Source organism: Camelus bactrianus, chromosome 18 (genome assembly GCF_048773025.1).
Source record: "Camelus bactrianus isolate YW-2024 breed Bactrian camel chromosome 18, ASM4877302v1, whole genome shotgun sequence".
NCBI lineage: Eukaryota > Metazoa > Chordata > Mammalia > Artiodactyla > Camelidae > Camelus > Camelus bactrianus.
Genome location: NC_133556.1, coordinates 20543752 through 20560010, shown reverse-complemented (window position 1 = coordinate 20560010; position 16259 = coordinate 20543752). Strand labels below are relative to the sequence as shown.

General features: G+C 43.3%; 1 non-coding gene across 1 annotated transcript; it reads left to right on the top strand.

The window, feature by feature from the left end:
• The first annotated feature begins 3566 nt into the window (after positions 1–3566).
• On the top strand, positions 3567–3638 carry TRNAA-AGC (transfer RNA alanine (anticodon AGC)). The gene has a single exon. It is a non-coding gene; the product is annotated as a tRNA-Ala (tRNA).
• The last annotated feature ends 12621 nt before the right edge of the window (positions 3639–16259 follow it).

The following is a 16259-nucleotide window of genomic DNA, read 5'->3' as shown; positions in this document are numbered from 1 at the left end:
GGTCCCTTGTACTAAGCCATCTTGCCTTCTGCTTGGGGTCTTCTGTGGGCAGGGATGGGGTGGGTATTGGGGAGGCTTGCAGGAGAAGAACAAATTATTTTATATCAGTGAAGCAAAATGCCTGAGCACCAGCAATCTCATCACTTCCTTCTGGGACTGGCGTGTTGGCCTTAAAGGGTGAGTGGACCTCACTCTGGTAGTTGTAATTAACTCGCTGACTGCTGAGAATGCTGTAAAGCATTGCTAATGCAGCGTGTCTGTGATGCTGCTGGGGGCTCAAGGCCTAGGAGGAGCCAGCCAGCCCCAGGCTCCAGGGGTCAGCAGAAATGAAGGAATATTGGCGTGTCCAAACCATCGCTCTGTTCTGGCTGTTTAGCGTGTCCCTGCCTGGCCTCAGACCTCAACTCCAGAAGCTTGATTAATGGGGTCTGAAGGAAGGCATTTAGGAAGTGAACTGGAGTTTGGGTTTCGACCTGCATGAGCTGCTTAGAACGTGGTAATTAAGACTTTGGATTGGATAATCTTGAGTTTAAATACTTGCTCTGCCTCTCTCTCAAAAAAAATTGAGATCTAATTCACTTGCCATAAAATTCACCCCATTGAAGTGCACAATTCAGTAGGTTTTAGTATATTCATTGAATTGTACAACCATCATCACTATCAGATCCAGAACATTTTTATCACCCCCGAAGAAACCCTGTCTCCCCATTGCAACTGTCCCCATTCCCCTCTATCATTCAGCCCTGGGCAACCACCAGTCGGCTTCCTGTCTCAATAGGTTTGTCTTTTCTGGATATTTCATATCAAGGGAATCATACAATATGCGACCTTTGTGTCTGGCTTCTTTCACTGAGCGTCTTGTTTTCAAGGTTTGTCCATGTTGCAGCCTGAATCAGTATCACATTCCTTTTTTACGGCTGTATAGTATTCCATTGTGTGGATATATCACATTTGGTTTATCCATTTGATTTTGGATCGATCGATCCGTTGGATTTTTCTTACCTTTTGACTATTGTGACTAGTGCTGCTGTGAACATTTGTGCCCACGTTTTTGTGCAGGTTTATGTCTTCATTTCTTTTGTGCATATACCTGGGAGTGGAATGGCTGGGTCCTATGGCAACTACATGTTTAGCTTTTTAAGGAATTGCCAGACTGTTTTCATAGCATCTCCTGTGCTCCTTTTTGGGGCAGATTATCTCACCCCTCTGAGCCTCAGTCTCCTCCTCTGTCAAATGGGGATCATTAGAGTGCCAGGATCACTGGGTTATGGTGATGGTGGAAGAAAATACTGGAGGCTCCACAGCACCATCCCTGGCTCCATGCCAAGCACTTAATAAATGTTAGCTATTATTAGTATTTACCAACATATTTACTTATTTATGAAAGGAATGCAGCCCCCAAACATATATAACCCTCACTGGGAAGAGGAATAATAAAAATAGGCTTAGAAAATCGATGAGGATATAAGTGGCGATGGTTCCTGGAGTGTAAGTGTGGGTTTTATTAAAATTCAGTGTAGTAAGCATTTCTGCAGTGGGGCTGAGCTGATTCACTCTTACAGCCTGAGCAAAAGAGAGACCGTTTGGGGCTCTAATCAGGCACCCGGGGGTCTGTTAGCTCCCCAAGGTGGCACTTCCCATCCTGGCATCCTCATTTCTAGTTTGCCATTGAGGTAGGTAATCTGAAGACTGGCTAGATCTGTGGTTAGCTGGCACGGTGGGGAAGGAGTTAAGAAAGAAGCTGGAAGAAATTCTGATGAGCTGTCTACTGTCCCTGGCAGTAGTCACAGTCGGAACAGTTACCACGTCTGAGCACTAACTATGCGCCAGGTGATTGGGCAGAGGCTGGGGATACAACCTGGACTGTTGACTGTTACAATTACGTGAGTCTTTTTGGTCTAGGATGTAATCAGTAAATAATAACGTGTGCTAAATACACGTTAGGTGCTATGCTAACTTCCTCACACGCATTCTCTCTTTTAATCCACATAATATATCTAGAGGCTGTTTCCATATAATTATTGCTTTATAGGAAAGGAAACAGAGGCTCAGACAAGTTAAAAGACTTACCCAAAGGCTCTCAGTGGTAAGAAGGGAATTAAGAACTTAGTCATGGGTCTGTTTGACTCCAAGGCTTTGCCCAGAGTCAAAGGCAGGCACCTGGGTTTGCTGATGTGCATAACGGGGCTGGGTCCTTCTTCTTCTCCTGGATCCTCACCTCCTCCCCTTCAGTGGGCTCTGGCTACCCCAGCCTCCTTTCCGTTCTGAGAACACCTCCTTCTCATCTTGGAGCCTTTGTACTTGCTGTTCCCTCTACCTGGAACCTGCTCCCTGACATCTCCTTCACTTAATTAACTCCTATTATTCCTGAGTCCATAGCAGAGGCTACTCATTGCCTCTCAAAACAACTCTGGGGAGCACCTTAGAGACTACATTTCCCAACCTCTCTTAGAGAATGGTATGTTCATTTGATCAACTTCTGGCCAATGAGATAGAAATGGAGTGTTCTGTAAAGCTCCTTACGTAGGTGGGGGTGCATTTCCTTATTTTTCTATTGTTCTTGCAATGTCCTGTTGTCTGTGATGCAGATGTGGTGGCTGGAGCTCTAACAACCATTTTGGACCATGAGGTAAACTTGAGAATGAAAGCCATATACTAAGGAATGTGAAACAGAAGAACCCAAAGAGGCTGGGCTCCTGATTAACTGGTGGAACTGTCAAATTAGTCCTGGGCTGATTCTGGCTTCTCATGGAATGAGAGTATATGGGCATATGGGTGGTGACACTGGGTGTAGTTAAACAGGTTGTGCACTGCACAAACCCAGGGGCACCAGTTAAATAACAGTCTATGTGAATGCACACCCTGAAATTGTAGTGCCTGTCCTGTGTGACTGTTCATGGCAGCCCCGTCTACAAGGTAAGGAGGGACCTTGACCATGAGTTTATTCAGTGAACTCCTGGCACTTACCAGAATGTCTGGACCATTGTCAGTCCTCTGAACAAATATTGGTTGCAGGATGAAAAAAAAAGATGGATGTCTTGAGCTGGGTACTGAGGGCACAGAGTTGGGCAAGGCATGGAAATGGTGGCAAGAAGGCATGGTCAGGGCTTTAATCCAGGGAAGAGCGAGGGATGCTGGGGCTCAGAGGGAGATGGCCGCCTGCCTGGGGGAGCTGGAAGCTCTGTGGACCGAGGAGGCCCTTCTCTTACCTGGTCTCAGATTTCCATCTGCAAAATGAGATTATGGCAGAAGAGTGGTTTTGTTTGACCTTAAATTTTATTTTATTTTATATCTTGATTTGTTTTAAGTAGGCAATGCTTATAGTACAAAAAAAGGCATAGGAAGAAAAAAAAAAGACGCAAATAGTACAGAAGGATAGGAAGAAAAGTAAATTTCTTTTCACTTCTAATTCCCAGAAACTGCTCCCCTACACACCCTCTGCACCACCCCTGTACCCACCTACCCACGGAAAAACCCACTGGTTACCACTATAACCAGTATTTTAAAAAGGGAATACATTTGTTTTATTTCATGAAGGCACTTTAAAACAGGCAGGTCTATGAAGTGGGGACATAGCTCAGTGGTAGAGCGCATGCTTAGCATGCATGAGGTCCTGGGTTCGATCCCCAGTGTCTCCACTCTGTCGTGCCCTTGCTTGGGAGACATTTTTCTTCTACTTTGTGATCACAGACCACTCCTGTAGAATCTGGAAAATTAATCATCTTGCCCCCAAGTACTTGTATTTTGCTCTGGTTGTGCTTGTTACCCCTTCTGTTTTAGTTTCAAATTTTAAATTGACTTATAACTGACCTATAACATTATACTAGATTCAGGTGTACAACATAGTGATTTGATATTTGTATATATTGTGAAATGATCACAATAAGTCTAGTTAACATCCATCACCACACAGAGTTACAAAAATATTTTTTCTTGTGATAAGAACTTTTAAGATCTACTTTTGTAGCAACTTTCAAATAATACAATACAGTATTCTTAGCTATTGTCACCATGCTATACATTGCATCTCCATGACTTATTTATTTATTTAATTTAAATTTGTTTTTTTTCCACGGGGGGAGGTAATTAAGTTTATTTATTTATTTTGATGGAGGTACTGGGGATTGAACCCAGGACCTTGTGCATGCCGAGCATGCACTCTACCACTTGAGCTATACCCTCCTCCCAGTGACATTTAGTTTATAATGGGAAATTTGTACCTTTTAACCCCTCACACTCATTTTGCCCAGCCCCCACCCCCTGCTTCTGACAACCATCAATCTGTTCTTTGTATCTATAAGCTCTTTTTTTTTTTAAGATTCCACATATAAGAGAGATAATATATTTGTCTTTCTCTGATTTATTCACTTAGCATAAAGCCCTCAAGTTCCATTCACGTTGTTGCAAATGGCAAGATTTCCTTCTTTTTTATGGCTGAGCCATATCTGTCTATGTATCTATGTCTCACATTTCCATTACCCACTCATCCATCGATGGACACGTGGGATTTTTTCCCTATCTTGGCTATAATGAATAGTGCTGCAGTAAACATGGCGGTGCATATATTTTTTCAAGTTACTGTTTTTGTTTTCTTTAGGTAAATACCCCAAAGTGGAATTTGCTGAATCACATGGTAGTTCTTTTTTACATTTTTTGGAGGGAACTTCATGCTGTTTTCCATGGTGGCTACACCAATTCACATTCCTACCAAACATGCACAAAGGCTCCCTTTTCTCCACATCCTCACCAACACTTGTTATTTTTTGTCCTTTTGATGATAGCCATTTTGACAGGTGTAATGTGATATCTCGTTGTAGTTTTGATTCGCATTTCCCTGATGATTAGTGATGCTGAGCGACTTTTCTTGTACCTGTTAGCCATCTGTGTGTCTTCTTGGAGAAATGACTATTCAGATCCTCTGCCCTGTAACCAGTTTGTGTGTGTGTGTGTGCATCTTTCCAGAGTTATCTGTATAATACAGTACATATGCTATATACGTATGCATTGAATTTGAATATCTTTAAAACAGAAAGTTATTCTTTTATAATAGTTAATTATTTATTTTAAATGTAAAATAGGAGTTGAGAAAATAGTGATTATTAAATGATCATTACTGAAAACAATTTTGTCATTAATCACATACTGTTTTACACCTTGCCATTTTTTTCCATTTAAGAAAATGCCTTGGCATTGTTTGATCGTCTAATCTCTTCTTTCATTTTAATGGTAGTCTAGTAGAATATTCCACTGTAAGACTCTACTATAATTGATTTAACTGGTTTCTTGCTGGGAAATGAGTTATTTCTGATCTTTTGCTGCTACAGACAATGCTGAAAATGAATATCCGTGTACTTAAATCTTTTTACACATGTACAATTACATCAGATGGTTAAACTCCTAGGAGTGGAATTGATGGCTCAAAGATTGACAGCGCTTGTAATTTTCATAGATACTGCCCGCCTGGGGGATTTACCAGTTTGCCTTCTCACAAGCCTGTTCCTCGATGACCTTATCTGTGTATTTCCAAACTTTTGGATGGATTGTTTTACTAGATTTTCTTGTTATAAGTGAAGTGATCATCCTCTCATATGTGTAAGAATCATTTGTATTTCTCTTTCTGTCAACTATCTGTTCATCTCCTCTGCCCTTTCTCTACTAGATCAGATTATTGGTCTTTTTATTATCTATTTGTAGAAACACTTTGTAAGCTAGAGGGATTAGCCCTTGGTCTATGATGATCAAACTTTTGATCTTTGCCATGTTGATTGGTGAAAAACAGTATCGTGTTGTGGGATTTCTGTCTCTGGGTGAGGTCAGCGTCTTGTGTCTAAAATCCTTTGGTATTTCCTTCTGTAAAGTCTGCTTGTGGTCTGTATAGCAGTGGTTCTTAACTGGGGTTAAGCATGAGAGTCACCTGGTGGGACATCTTTGAAATAGGTGAACGCAGCCCCCAGCCCTGGGGATTCTCTTGCAGTGGGTCAGGGCGATTCTAAAGCACACAGGAGCTGATACTGACATGCCCCCTTAGTCATGAATCCAGGGCATCAATGATCCAGGGGCCATTTTCTGCCCAGTATTGACGTGGGGTAAACATGTAGCAGTGGCACGAAGGAGGAGAGTTAGGCAGGGAGAGAGTCGATAATCCTTCTCGCTGTGGTGTCCAGTGGGGCTCGCAGACAGAGCAGCTCGGGGGCTAACGCGGCTCAGCTCTGGTTGCCATGGTAGCCGGTCCATTCGCAGGCACTTGGTTGGGGAATCGGTACCGCCATGTGCATGCCCTGGGGATCGTGGCCTGAGAGGATGTGGGGTTGACAGACAGCTGGGTCTTCAGAAAATTCTTGGAAGACAGATCCAGGAGGGACAAGCCCTAGGGTTCAAGGGACCATGGTCAGAAGCTGTGTGAGGAGAAAGGGCCCTCTGCTCTTCCCATCTCTTTCTCTTTGGAGGAATTTAGTGGTTCCATCATTTTATCTCAGAAGAAGCAGCCAGGAGGAGGGAGATTTATGAAACATAAATTCCCAGTATTGCTGTTTTGTCTTAAGAGCAAAGCTTGAAACAAAAGAGTTTGCACAGAAAGGTTGCAGGAAATTAAGTTAGGGTGGACAAGATTAGAGAAGGGAATTTAGAAGGTAGATTTAGACACATGCTGTGTTTATTTCTGCTGCTTGATTTCAAATGGCTTTAATATATTGAATAAAGACAAAGTAATATTTATAACAACACAATGAATATAAATCTATTGCAACCCTTACTGAGTGTACTCCCCGGCTGCAGACCTAGTGTCTTCCACCCAGAGTGGATTATTTTTTAATATCTCCCTCCTTTATGCAGCAAAACTACTTTCAATAAAAATAACTTACCAATCACTAATACTTACTATTTTCCTAATTCATTCTTAGATTTAAAATAAACCATTAAAAAAGAAGTGTACATTTCTATTTACATGTATTATTCCAATTCAATAAAATATTGATTATATGAATCAAAATTTGGAACTACCAAAACATTTACACCTTGTAGTTCATATCTTTTCACTGTTTTAAATGTTGAACACAAATTAAAAACTCCAGGTGGGTCAGACACAATGGCATAAGTGCCAAACTCAAATTCTCTTTCTGTTTCTTTAGATCACTGCGCTATCGCTGCTCATTTCCAATATAATATTTAAACACAGAAATATGTAATTATCACAGAGGTTAGAGATGCAAATTGCACCAGAAACAAACCCAAACTAATTCAAATTGTTACAAATTTACAACTGAAATTGAGTAGATGTTGTTCAATCTGCTCTGTACGTTAGAGGCTGGCTGTGTAACTAGTTCTCTGAACTAGCTTAATGTAGAACACAATGTTTATTAAAGATTCTATCCATCAGGGGCCACTCAGGAGACACAGACTACACCAGTAATTTGAATAGGGAAAATTTTATTAGAAAATTATGAACTAGTAGAGGGGATAGCTCCAGGGAGAGGTAAAGAACTCTAAACAATATGGGAATAGCAATGTAGGAGGCAGTTACTAACTCTAAGGCTGAGAGAGAGTACTCAAGTGTATTCGTTTGCTATGGCTGAGTAACAAATTAGCACAAATTTAGCAGTTTAAAACAATACTTATTTAGCACTAGCTATAGAAAACAATACGGCATTTCCTCAAAAAATTAAACACTGGATTACCATATGACCCAGAAATTTGGGTATATGCCCAAAATAATTGAAAATAGGGACTTGAAGAGATATTTGTACACTTATGTTCATAGCAGCGTGATTCACAACAGCCAAAAGGTGAAAGCAACCCAGGTATTCATTGGCAGATAAAAGACTAAACAAAATGTGATTGACCAAACAATGAGATATTCTTCAGCCTTAAAAAAGGACAGAAACAGACTCAGACATAGAAAACAGACTTAGTTCCCAGGAGGGAAAAGGGGTGGGAAGGGATAAATTGGAAGTTTGGGATTTGCAGATACTAACTACTATATATAAAATAGATAAACAGTAAGTTTCTACTGTATAGCACAGGGAACTATATTTAATATCTTGTAGTAACCTACTGTGAAAAAGAATATGATAAGGAATATATGCATGTGTATGGCTTACTGAAGCGTTATGCTGTACACTAGAAATTGACACAACATTGTAAACTGGCTATACTTCCATAAAAAAGAAGGAAATTTTGATGCATGATACGATGTAAATCAACCTTGAAAATACATTACGTGAAATAGGTCAGTCACGGAAGGACAAATACTGTATGATCCCACTAATATGAGGTACCTACTAGTCAAATTTATAGAAACAGAAAATAGAATATTGGTTGCCAGTGACTGAGGGGAGGAGTCATGGGGATTTATTATTTAATGGGTACAGAGTTTCAGTTTGGGATGATGGAAAGAGTCCTGGAGGTGGATGGGGGTGATGGTTGTACAATAATGTGAATGTACTTAATACCACCAAACACTATGCTTAAAAGTAGTTACTATGGTGAATGGTTAAATGGTAAATTTTATGCTATGTGTATTTTACTACAATAAAGAAGATTTTTAAAAATCCCACCTATTTGTTAGCTCAGTTCTGTAGGTTATCAGTTCTTTGCGCAGGGTATGACAAGACCGAAATCAAGGTGTCAGCCAGACAGAGTTCTCATATGGAGGCACTGGGGGGAAACCCACTTCCAAACTCATTCTTGTTATTGGCAGAGTTCAGCTCCTTGTGGTTGTAGGACTGAGGTCTTGATTTCCTGTTGGCTGTCAGCTGGGGTTATCATTTTGTTGTTGTTGTTTTTTTTTTTTTTTTTTTTTTTTTTTTTGGTTTTGCCTAATATGTTTGTAGCTGTCAACAATATGTTGTTTAGTTGTGTGGATTTCATTCAAAAATTCATTCACTTATTCATATAAATAAATTCATTATATAAATACACTCAAACTGTATTTCTCTACAACTTGCTTTTCCATTTTACTGTGTAGAACATTCATATTTGAACACTGCTCTAACTCAGCATTTGGGGCTGTCCCCTCCCCATTCCCTGTCACTTGCTCTCAGAGTCATCCCTGGTTGCTCCCACAGTGAGGTGACCCCTGTTGCTTTTACCTCTCCACCACCTCCTAGGCTGGGAATAGCTCCCCCTGAACCACTTCTCATAGTGTCCAGTTCCAAGCAGAGGGAATTGTTGCAAAACCCTGAGAGGTAAAGGACTTGGTGTGCTTGGAATTCAGGTACTATGCTGTCCAATAGGATAGCTACTAGCCACATGTGGCTTTTTAAGTTTAAATGAATGAAAATGACCTAAAATAAAAAATTTGGCTTCTCACTTGCATTACCCACATTTGAAGTGTTAGCCACACATGGCTAAGAGAACCCACATTAGCAAGTGCTGATCAAGAACATTTCCATTGTCAAAGAAAGTTCTACTGGACAGAACTGGTCCAAGAGGACTGAAGATTAGTGACCAAGAAGGGAGGCTGGAAAAGGGAGCAGGAACTAGGCCATGCAGACCCTTAGTCTTGATGAGGAGTTTGGATTTCAAGTCCAATTGGCAGTCATTGACAGCTCTTAAGCAAAGGCAGGCATTGCCTGATTTGTGTTTTAAAAGGCTGCTGCGTGGAGAAGCATTCAAGGGGACACAAAAGGAAGTGGGGTGTAGGGTGAGGGAGAGAAGGGACTGGTTGGGAGGTGTCCAGAGTGGTCTGGACACATGATGATGGTGGCTTGTGCTGAGTTGTAGCAAGGAAGCTGGACTGAAATGGGCAGAAGGTGGAATTGACAGGACTTGCTATTGGTGACGATAGGGAGGGAGCTGTGGTGGCCACGAGAGTGGCCTTGCTGACCTCCGGGGAGTGCGATGGATTCAGGGGCTGACCTCATTCCAAATCAGTGGTTACAACCCTGGCTGCAACTCAAATCTTCTGTAGGAGCTCTAAAATATACAAATCAGTCCCTGCACAGCCCCCCACCCTTGCCTTGGGAATCTAATATAATTGGCTTGCAGGGAGGCCTGGACATCTGTATTATTTTTAAAAGCTCCCCAGGTAATTCTAATGTGCATCCAAGGTTGGGAACCACTTTTCTAAATAAAAGCAGCACCAAGGAGCATGTGCTGGGTTCCAACACTGTAACTGGATCAGACGCTGATTGGTTTCACGGTACAGTATGTCATGCGCCCCATTGAGAAAACTACTTGATGCCTAAGGCCAGGAGTAAGATTTAAATGGTCATAAAAAGGCAAAAAAGGTAGCTCAAGGCATCAGTGGGTTGAGAGTTCCAGCTTCAGAGGGAGACTGACCTTGATGGTGTTGGCGTCCACAGTCCTAGCACAGTTATCCATGGGAACCATCGGTGAAGACAGCTTCACTAGTCATAGGCTAACTATTTTTGACATCAGCAGAAGACACCACTGCAGCTAACAGGAGCAGGAGCGACTGGAGCGGGAGACAGATAAGCAATGAGGTCACTGCATTCGACATCGCTTTTGTCTGCCAGCGTTGTTTTCTTGGGGAGAACCCCTCTCTCCCTCCTTCCTTTGCAAGCGGAGTCATCCTTTATGGTGCTCCATTTGGCCACTGGCTGGGCCAGTCATGGAACAGCTTTCTCCTGGATTCAGTGATTGGTCCAGAGGTGGTAACATACCAATCCCAGTCCTTCCAGGAGACTTTTTATCTGTGCTGCGTGAGAGGGCAGCATTTAGGTCCTTCCTCTGCTAGTTATCAACTGCTGCATGACAAGTTACTCCAGAACACAGTGCTTAAATAATAATAATATTTATTGTCTCGCGTACCTTCTGCAGGTCAGGACTTTGGATAGGGCACAGTGGGATGGGTTATCCCTGTTCTATGATGTCTGTGCCTTCAGGTGGAAAACTTGAAGGCTGGGGACTAGAATCACCTGAAGACTCGTCCCACTCCCCATTTTTTAAGTTGTTGATGCTGGCTGTCAGCTGAAACTAACAGGCCACTGTTGTGTGTGATAGCCTTAGGAGGTGGTTGAGTCACAGACTGGAGTCTAATCGCCCTCACACCACTGGGAAACCAGCCCTCACTGGGCCGAATTTGCCAGCCCACTCCTTCAAGGTGACTCTCACCGGGACTCCAGAGTCGCTGAACACAGAACAGACTGTGCTTTCTGATCCTGAGAAGGCAGGATGTCATTTAGCCAGCTCGAGAAAAAGAGTTCAGCCCAAAGATAAATGGAAACCAAATTTATCTGCCTTTCATCTAAGTCCCAAGGTTGGGGAAAGATCCGGGGAGTGGGCCTGGTTTATGACATCGAACAGGTTGTTAATTACCTTGAATGGGTCCCACGTGACGCTTTTAAGCACGCAGAATTTGCCCAGGGAGGATGGAGCGGGCAGTTCGGTTTGGGCCAGGGGCAGGACGTGAGTGAGCTTTTATAGATCCATATCCCCCAGCTCTTCTGAGCTCATCCTTGTGCTGATGAGCCCAGTGTGGTCAGTGGGGCAGAGGGTGGGAGTGTGGTCAGACCCACACAGGGAGTGAGATTTCTCATTCTTCTCTTTTTCACCGTAACTCAGAAGCATTGCAGCGGGGTGCATTGCAGGGGCCATGATCTCTTCCCCTGGGTACGTTCTCCCCGAATGCTTTTCCAACAATTTGTTTAAGGTAGGTGGCTATGTGATTTATCTGCTGAACTGGGATACACTGTTAGTACCTACACTGGGGCAGTGGGTGCAGATGAAGATTTTGTTGGGCAGAGTTGTACCATCATCTTAGGTAACGGTGGCCACGTGCTTGAGAAAAGGTGTTAGAGGAAGTGGGATGAAAGTCAGACTGGCAGGCACGTAGAGAGGAGAGTTAAAGGGTGGAGGCTTCTGCCCAGGTCCCTATAGCCTGGTGGGAGAACTTGGCCACTCCTCTGCTGCTTATAGCTTCCAGCCTGCCGACACATCCATGGGATTTAGGGGGAATTGTCTGAAGACGTGGTCATGACATTCCCTGTGTCTTTTTGACTTTTTAATTGAAGCATCGTGCATATGCAGTAAAGAGAATTCACATATGTTAACGTACGTCTACACCACCAGCCAGATCAAGAATTAGATTCTTCTGGCTGGAACATTTGAAGTTCTTTCATCCTGCTGGGAGCAGGGGTTGTGTGTTGTGTTCACTTCAGCCTCCAGGTCACATTGCACGAGTTTCCTGTGACTGCTATAACAAACCACCACGAAGTTAGTGGCAGAAAACGACACAGATTTATTAACTTACAGTTCTGGAGCTCAGAAGTCTGAAGTGGGTCTTGCTGAGCTGAAATCACGGCATTGGCAGGGCTGGGTTCCTTCTGGAGACTCTATGAGAGAGTCTGTTTTCTTGCCTTTTCCAGCTAGGCTGCCCAGATTCCTTGGCTTGTGGCCCCTTCCATCTTCAAATCAGCAGTGCCCAGGTGACTCTTTCTCATGTAGCATCCTCCCTGACACTCACTTTTCTGCCTTGCTCTTCCACACTTAAAGACCATTGTGATTCCAGGGGGCCCACCCAGGTAACCCAGGATAACGTCTCCATTTCAGGGTCCACTGTTGAGCAACCTTAATGCCATCTGCAGTCTTAATCTGTCTTGTCATGAAACATAACACATTTGTAGATTCCGGGGACTTAGATGTGGACCTCTTTGGAAGGGGGACAGGGGACATTATTCTGGCTACCACACATGTCTATATTACCTCTTCACTAATTAGGGGGAAAAATCCACCTCAGACTCGTTTTCATTGTCAAAGGGTCCAGATTCCTGAAAATTTGGAAGGGAGAACTTATGAGCACCAAGCACCTCATGTGTGTCTGGCACACAGTTTTGTGATTTCTCAAAGACTATTTCACGTACTCCTCCTGGAAGTCCTTGCTGGTGCGGGCAAGGGCTGCAAGGAACATAGAAGCTGACTCGCAGTGGTCTAAACACAGCAGATTGTTTCTCTCATAGAAGAGGAAGCCCGGAGGTAGGCATCTCCTGACCTTGGTTTAGCCCCTCAGCAGTGTCAGGGCCAGTATTTTTGAGTTCCTTTGGCTTTTCCTAATTGTATGTTGCCTCATAATCAAAAGAGGGCTGCCCCTGCTCCAGTCATCGTGTCTGTTTTCAGAGCAAGAAGGAGGGAGAAGGAAGGATGGAACCAACTACAACTGTTTCTTTTACTTATTTGTTTTAAATCAGAAATTCACAATACCTCTCTGACATCTATCTACATATTTTTGTGTTTGATCACATGACTACTCTCAGCTGCAAGGGAGGCTGGGAAAATAAATATTTGGTTTTCACATCAGCAAGGGAGAAAGGAACTGAATAGCTAAGCAACTGTGTTCACCACAGTGATATTGTTCCCATTTTTATAGGACTGACTCCTTGCCTGCCTTACATGGGATCTCTAAGGCAAGAAGCAGAGGAGTCCAGCCTCAAATTCCTAAGCTCACACACATTCCACCACCTCATGCAGCCTCTTAACGATTTTTTTTTTAAATTAGTGGTTAAATTTTTTCCTTTATTGAAGTAAAATTCACACAGAGTAACATGCACAGATCTTAACAGTACAGCCTGAGGAATTCTGAAAAACATATACACCTGTGTAACCATCACCAGATTAAGGTACAGAACATTCACATCACTCCAGAAAGTTCTGTCATGACCCTTTCCAGTTAACCCCTTCCTTCCACCTCAGAGGCAACAACTATTTCAGTTTCTGTTGCCATATCTTTGTTTTGCAGTTTAAAAGAGTTTCATAGAAATGAAATCCTCCAGCCTGTATCCTCTTGTGTTCAGCTTTTCCCCCTCAATATAAATAAGGTTTTTGAGATTCATCCCTGTTTTGCACGGATCAATAGTTTGGTCCCTTTTATTGCTGAGATGTATTCCATTGAACGGATGTACCACGATTTGCTTATCGTTTCTTCTGTTGATGGTCTTTGGGGCTGTTTCCAGGTTGAGCTATTATGAACAAAGCTCTGCGAATGTTCTTGAACAAATCTTGGGGGCACGTGCTTTTGCTTCTGCTGGATGTAAACCTAGGAGAGGAGTTGCTGGGACATACATTTCATGCACATTTACTTTTTTAGAAATTGCTTGGCTGCTTCTTGCTTTCAGTCCTCCTAGAAGAGGGAGAGATGGGGAAGGTAGGGAGAGGGTCCCAAAAGGGGAAGAGCTTCAGAGACCTCAAAGCAATAAATAAGCCAGGCATCATTAGGCACATGTTACCTGGTAGGTTATGAAAATGCATGGTGAGCAAGGCCAAGTGGGGTTGGGGAATGACTCCTCGGTCCCACCCCCCTTTTGCCATGCAGGAATGGGAACCTAGTATTGCTGGATATTCTGATCTTAATCTACTGATTCTTGACCTTGCTCCCCCATTGGAATCCCCTGGGAGCTTTAAAAAAATGCTGATGCCTGGGTCTCCCTTGGACAGTCTGAATGAAAGGGATGGGGTGTGGCCAGAGTATCTGGATTTTTAAAAAGCTCTTCAGGTGGGTCTGATGTGCACCCAGGGCTGAGAATCACTGTTTTAAAGCAAGTTCTTCTGAAACTTAAACGTGAAAATGTAAATTCTGGTCCAGAACGTCTTGGTTGGGACCTGAGATTCTGCCTTCCTGACAAGCTCCCACTGGGTGCCAATGCCCCTGGTCTGTGGGCCTCACTTTGAGTTGCAATGTTTAAGGAGGAGTTGCAAATGTGGATTTTTAAAATGGGAAACCTCCTAATTGGAAAGTAAATAAATCTTTGTGCGCACTGAACAAATCTGTAAGCTGGATCTTCCCACGCACTGCTGGTTAAATCTTTCTCTCTCTGTGTCTCTTAATATCTCCTTTGCAGGGTCCTATTGTGGCCAGGACACAGGGGTCTTGCGAGGTCTGAGACAACATCCCTGACTTTCAGGGGCTCAGAATTGGGTTGGTCTGGAGACAGGGGTGGACGGAAAGGTGGGCAGGCTGCCAGCCTGTTTTGGGACGTGTAATCTGGTAAATGCCTTGGAACAGTGTTCCCCACACCACCCCAGGCCAATCTCACCCTTAATTGGCATAACTGGTTTTCCTGCAGATGAGAAGAGGCCAGACAAGGTCCAGACAGCTCCCCATCACACCCCGGCCTTAGGAGCACGCATTTCTCCTCTCCCTTTATCAGATCAAAGTCTTCCATCAAGCTGTCTGGTTCTGTCTTATTCAATTAAATTTTTTAATTCAATTTGACCCATGCATTCATCTTCTTTGAAATCTGAGAGACGACAGCATCCACCACAAATTGAGAGTAAATGGTTGAATTAGCTTTCAGAGAGGATTCAACAAGACTGTTTCTTCCCAGAGACCAGCAGGCCCTTTGGAGGCAGCTGGATCACGGGGGAAGCCGGCTGGGGGCATGGGGGTGGGGAGGGGAGTCATAATCACTCTTCACCTTGGGCTCCTTGGAGAGATGGCCTGGCACGTGTGCCCTGGAGCCAGAGCGTCTGGGATCAAATCCAGTTGGATGATGTCAGGCAAGCACTTGAAACCTTGCGCCTCAGTTTCCCCACCTGCAAGACGGGAATGATAACAATGGTACCCAACTCCTGGGGCTGATGGGAGGATTAAGTGCATCCGTTCATGAGAAACACATAGAGTGGTGCCTGACGCAAGGTAAGAGGCAGGTGAGTATAAGGCAGTGTTATCACTGAGCGGTAAACTGTATGCCGCACATCCTCACACTGCGTGGTGGGACCACGTCACACACCCATTTAGTTCAGTGGGAGTTAAATCACGCAAGCGTAGCCAAAATGTCACCCAGCAGAACAAACCCCAACCAGGTTTTTTCCAGTGTTTAACTGGAGGATCAGCATTATGTTTCAACGCTGCAGGAAAAACTGGCTGGGGGATGTAGTCCAATAATACTCAGAACCATGCTTACTTTTTGGATATTATATGGGCTTTTTTCAAGGTGAATTTTGGATTAAACATGAGGGTTGCTTAAATACTAATTTTCTTTTCCATTTTTCAACTGAATAGCTATGTGATTTTGGACTTTACTGTTTGATCCCTGTTCAGCCACATGAGGCTGGCAGGCAGGGTGGGTCTGTAAAAATAACAATAGCACAGCATGTGGTTATGGCTGCAGGTTTGGGAGTCGGACTGTGTGGGTTCAAATCCCAGCTCTGTCACTTGACTCTCTGAGATACCGTCGAGAAATTAACCTCTTGTGTTTTCATTGCCACATCAGTAAGTGGGGACAATTATGATAATAATTAAAACATTATAATAATATGCATCTTATAGGGTTGTTTGAAGATTAGATATATTAATATACACAAAG